At 41.7% G+C, this 5,874-nt stretch overlaps 1 protein-coding gene across 1 annotated transcript in view; it reads right to left on the bottom strand.

The window, feature by feature from the left end:
• NEGR1 (neuronal growth regulator 1) overlaps positions 1-5,874 on the bottom strand; it is a 325,509-nt gene that overhangs the window by 30,826 nt on the left and 288,809 nt on the right. The window lies entirely within an intron of this gene.

Here is a 5,874-nt window from a genome sequence, read left to right as displayed (position 1 = left end):
CTGTAAAGAGAAGAAAAAAGGGTTAAACAAAAATTTCCACTCTTAGACCCCCACATTCTTCATTTTCATTAATTCTTCTAAGAAGATAACTATTAGGGCAGCACAAGCATTCTCCTGAACACCGGAGAAAATGCTGCAAAGGAAGCCAAGCCCTCCTGCTACACTGCTCAGTGAATATTATTTTTTGTTTTAAAGAGGATAAATCATTATTAAGGCAAGCATTTAAAAATGTGTGTACTTAACATCAGATGAGCGCTTCATGTTTAAACATCTGAATAATTTATCTGTTTTCAAGTTACTGAGCATTAAGATCTCCACTGAAATCAATGAGAGGTGAATATATTTAGCTCTGTTGGAAAACAACTCATTTTCTGCCTGACTTTAGAAGCCAAAGTTTGACAATTTTGCTTAGCCAAAGAGATTCATATTTATTTTCAGTCTCTTTGAAGAAATTGTATTTACTTGCTTTAATACCAAGCCTTTCTCAAATTCCTAAGTAAATATTACAGTAAGTGCATGCAAAAAAGAGTTAAAATATAAGAAAACAGTGTTGAGAAACAAGTGAGGAGACAATCATTTGCAGCAGTTGTGAGCATCTGCTGGCTATCCTGCCTGCGGCACAGGAATGGATCCGGGCAGAAACTGATGATTTTGTTCTTGGAAAGCCTCAGGCAGGAGGAAGGAAAAGGACCTGTTACCTCACCCCGCACTGAGCCGAAGCTATGAGGGTGATGCTATTGGGATGCTTGGCTGCTAAATAAACACTGCAAGCTCACTTTGGCCAGCAGATTTCTGTACAAAATTTCTCTCAAATCAAATATTTTTCTTTTATATGATGCATGAAGCCCCAGCCTCTTATAGATGTACACAGCATCCTGTGCTCTTTGGTTGAACACCGGTATAAAAACTTTTGCTTTCCAGACTATATAATATAGATTATTCTAAAACACAGCATCTGTGCAAGTCTTGTATTGAGTGCCATTTCTACAAGCAGACATCGCTTATGTCAATTGTACTTTATTTAGATACAAGTTACAGAATTTGCTTTTTTGACTAGACTGACCCAATGTTTGCCAGAAACTTGAAGCAAGACTGAGCCAGCTTGGTGTCCACGTCCTGGTGCTCAAGGCCTTTTACTTGAAGAGGACAGAGGTGTTGGAAAGGCAGGAGGGAAACAGAAATTTCCAAGCTCATTCGTGGTGACCCATCTTGAGTGAGCAGGGGATGCTCAACCCAAAGGCTTGGCTGCAAAAGGGGGAAACCACTAACGTGGTTACTTTGAAAAACATGTGAGCCATGTGTGAACAAAGAGGAGAGGTCACCTCGGAGCCCAGAGTTGGCGAAGGATTGGATACCACATAGAGGATCCTGCATCTTCTGCAGGATCTCTCCTTTCACCCCGTTACATTGCCATCCCGAGGTGTCCTCAAGGCACTGGGCTATCTGGACCAAGAACACCAAGAGGAGATTTCAGCCAACAGCTTTACTCTGCAGGTACATGGGAAATGGCAACACGGAACAGGTACTAATGATGCAGAAGGCAGTTTCCCTGGGGCCAAGCCAAAGCTTATCCCACTGCCTTGCCCAGGAGTGAGCCGCCTCCGACAGCACCACTGCTGCTCGCCAGTGCCAAGTCCACCTCTGGCAGGGAGACGCCAGGGTATGGCACACGCAGTACTTTGGAGTAAGCAAATTTCACCAAATCCTCACGTGCTTCCCTTTTGGGCAGAGAAGAGGAGGAGAAATAAAGCATCCCTGATGGCAGACATGAGCTGTGCTGCTGGGGTGTCCAGGAGGGTTGCACAGTGTGGGCAGGATGGAGCCCAGGCAGGAGAGCAGGACCCGGCTTGGCAATGTGTGCAGGGAGGAGGTTTGCTTTTGCAGGATGCAGTCTCCTGAATTTCAAGTCTTGTTCAGTCTTAACACTGAAATATAAACATGCCTTTGCTTTCTATACAGAAATCTGAGCTATGTGCTCCTGGGTCCATTTTCAACATATGACATTAGGCGCAGAGTATGTGATGAAACCAAAAATCATTCATTTCCCCCCCCATGCAGAAAGGTTCAGGTAATAAAAAAAAATTACAAGATGAATCTTGATTTTGAAGCTTAGTTTAGTGACTTATAACCATGACTAACTGCAGGACAGGGCGCTGTCTTCTCTTCTCATTAAAAAGGAACTTTCTGTAATAAGTCAGTATGACAAATCAACATTTAATTTATTACAAAACCCAGGCTAGCAAGCTGAAGCATAGCGTAGGTGGTATTTCATTTTATCATATTAAAAGAGTTTCCCCAATGTAAAGATAATTTGAACTACGGTGGCTATAAAAGCGAGTGGAAAATTATGTAAATCTGATTTCCTGCATATGAACCAGTACTATCTTCCTAAAGCTTATTAAATCATATCTGGATTGTTTCAGCACAAAGGTACTAGGTGAATTAATGGGGGAAAAATACATAGACTTGGGTAGATAATAGAAAAGAGTTATGGTTGCCAAAGCTGGCTAACTGGAAGAATTTGATGTGAAAGAAACCTGAAGGAGAAGAAAATCTGGACCAGTTTAAGTTACTGGACTCTGCTGGGTTTGAATAAACTGCCCCAAGGGCTGAGTTCACATGGTACAGGGATGCCAAACGAGTGCAGGGGCTGGTTTTGCTGATCCATGGGCAATATATTAGCCCTGTTCAACCCCACCCTATCCCACACCTCACCACCTCTGAGGAGCTAGGGTGTTGATGCTATGGCTGGGTCTGACAAACAAGAGTTCAGTTAAAAAAAAAATTTAATAAGCTCTCTGAGTGTCTTTAACCTGTCTTTGGCATTACAATAAAGAAAGAAATCTAGCTGTGCTGTGTGGCTTCCAGGTTCACTGGGACTGATGCTCTGAAAGAGCTTGAGCCGAAATTTAGAATTATTCTCCAGCCCCTCTAATACCTCAGATTCCTTTCAAGAGGGCAAACTGGTGTGAGCCTGCTGTCATTAGGGTCTGCTCATTAGTATCTGCTGGGTATAGTTTCACTTACTGAGACCTGCGGTGACACTTGCTATAGAAAACCAAAATAAACCTCGAGCTATTCACATTTGTGTCCACGTGGCCCCAAGAGTTCCCCTGAACAAAGACATTACGGTCATTGTGGAAATATCTCCAAAATCCATGGCGTGCCAATAGGCACAGTGATCAGAAACTGGCTTTAAAGGGCTTTTTTGGAACTGTATACTGCACGTTTAAAAAGCCATGCTATTTTAATTCAAACTGGAACCTGTAGCTGGAAAACATTTGCCATATGCCTGCACAGGACCAGCAGATCAGCATGTGCATCGTGGTGCGCTTCTTCAACCCTTTAATTCATCTGTTGGTGGAAAAAGCCTGACTGCTTTTCACCTTGCTTTAATAGTCTTCTTTTATAATTAGCAGCCTGAATTAGAGCACCCTTTGGGCAGCTCAGCTGGCAGAAATGGGCAGGGTGCTGCCTGTGTGTTCAGCTGGGGAACACCTGGTTGTCTCAGGTACGGTGGATGGTGACTTACTGATTGGGAAAGTCTTGCCAGATCACTATGCCTCTTAACTTTGACTTCTGGAAATCTCCAAGTGTTTCTAGTCTCCAAAGTGAACTTATAAGCAGATGTCCCTCTCTCACTCTTAGTGGCAAATGGGTTGCATCAATTACAATGTTATGGTAAGTCTACTGGATGGCATACAGTTTAAAAAGTTGTGCTTAGGTCTTAAAAATTCTTAAAAATTAATAAGCTCCTGCAGTCCTTTTCTTTTTCACCTCAGTATTTTGATTAACTTTTCCTGTGGCTACCTGATTGCTTTGCTGGCCAAAGAAAATTTTGTTCCCTAATATTAATAAAATTCTGTAGATCTTTTGTGGTGTTTTACAAACTTTAAAAAGTAAACAAGCTTACTTTTAAAATGTAAAGGTTCTTAGTGTAGTCTGCTTAGTCATTAATCTAGAATGAATAATTATTTTTTATAAGTACTAAGTAGTCCTTGCTTTCATTATCATTGCTGTGTAATGCTAGGCAACATCATTTTGTACTTGGACTCATTAATTTGATAGGGTTTTTTTGAAGGTTTGCTATGTCAGACTAAAAGCCTTCATTTAGGAGTGAATGAAAAGGTTTAAATGTTTGAAAATAGCATAAAACTCACAGCTGCTTTTTTTTCCCCACTAAGATCTTAGCATTGAATGTCATTGTGTTATACAGACACACACACTTGCAGTCTTAATATTTGTAGAGCGAGATAATGGTGGAGGTATGTATGATTAGGTATTAAATAAAAGCATGAATTATTTGACTCCCTGATTACATCTGCAGCTATCCTGGGTATTTCCATAATACCGATCACCACCATTATAATGGAGCACTCTGTTTATAACTGATTTTACAGCATGTGAAGCTTTTGGTACACAGAGGGGGGAAGGAGAACAGTGGTTGGTCCGCAGAGAGGTATTTATCTGGCTAAAGATTCTCATCCAGAACAATGTCTTGGTAACTATCTGAAATAGAAACCAAGGTCAAATTGTTTGGCTCCCCTTGTGCTGATCTGGCGGTGCAAATTCAGTTCAGAGCTGTGGTAGTGGTACCTTAAAAGACAGTGAATTTCCATCTAGAAGGAGATTAAAATGAGCTTGATGAAAAGTCTGATGTTTGAAATATAAAATGACCTAGGATTTAGAAGACGCAACAACTTTAAAATATATCAGCTTCAGTCATTGACGGAAAATAATTTACTTTCTTGCTAATGGAGAAATGAAGCCCTGTGCCTGTGAGCAGGGTTATGGGGCACTGATGGTCCCACTAGTGATGTTTGGGTGTTACCGTGTTTAACTCAAGGCATTGGTTGCCATCCATGTATGACTAGAGGAAATGCTTGTAAAATTTCTGGGGGAGAGACTCCTTGTCTACGGTGCCTGGTCTAGTAAGGCAGGGGCAGGGTGTCAAGCTGAGCTGTGCACGCAGCAGAAGAGCTGTGAAAGGACCTGGTGGGGTTTGGCAGGTCCCTGTGCATGCCATCTCCCAGAAGATGGTTCTTCCCCTGCAGAGCTCTGCCGGGAGCCACGTGCTCCTTGGGATCTGCAGTCATCACCTGCCCGCTGAGAGTAGCCCTCAGTATTGACATATAGCAGTAGGTTGCAGAAACGGATTTTGTGTGCACTTCTTACACTGTGTCCTCATAAGCATTATCAAGCTTGTCTAATCTCCCTTAATACATTAAAATTATTGGTAGATCTGTGAGAGCCATTGCTCTTGTTGCAGCAGGGACAGAGACATATGGAGAAAGTTTCTGCTCCTGTTCTCCTCTTTGCTTTGTAACTCCCTGTGTTATTAGTTATCGATAAAAGCTGGTCCATTTCTCACTTTTGACAAGACCGCATCTAGTGTCTGGGAGTCACTTCCATGGTCACTTCCAAGGAGAAAGCCCTGCTAAGATCAGCACTCGCCATGTCCTCCATCGCTGTCAGAGCACGAGTACTGGCCAAGGTCCCTGTGTGCATGCCTCTGAAGTCCACGTGCTTTTATCAAGCTCTCCTTTTTTCCAATTTAGTGATTATTCTACATAATCCTAATGTTAGCAGTTGTGAAAATATTTAAGAACACTCTTAGCACAGATAGGATTATGTTCAGACATCTCTCCTCATGGAGAATAGAAAGGAACAAAGTAATATTATATCAGTATCTCTAATTAATACAAGAGATTAGGAAAAGTACTATGCTGAAACATGCAAACCAACATTTCCTAACACCAAGGACTGCATTAACTAGAAATAATTATAAGCTTTAATGCTGATGCCTTGTAGACAAAAGCATGGACCTCTTTAGGTTGTCTGAATAAGCAAGACTAATTCTGTAAAATGGATTAT

This window comes from Nipponia nippon, unplaced genomic scaffold (assembly GCF_047370975.1).
Source record: "Nipponia nippon isolate SJK-2023a ecotype South Korea unplaced genomic scaffold, ASM4737097v1 scaffold_5, whole genome shotgun sequence".
Taxonomy (NCBI): domain Eukaryota; kingdom Metazoa; phylum Chordata; class Aves; order Pelecaniformes; family Threskiornithidae; genus Nipponia; species Nipponia nippon.
Note: the sequence above shows the minus strand (reverse complement) of the source record. Positions and strands in the feature narration are given on the sequence as shown.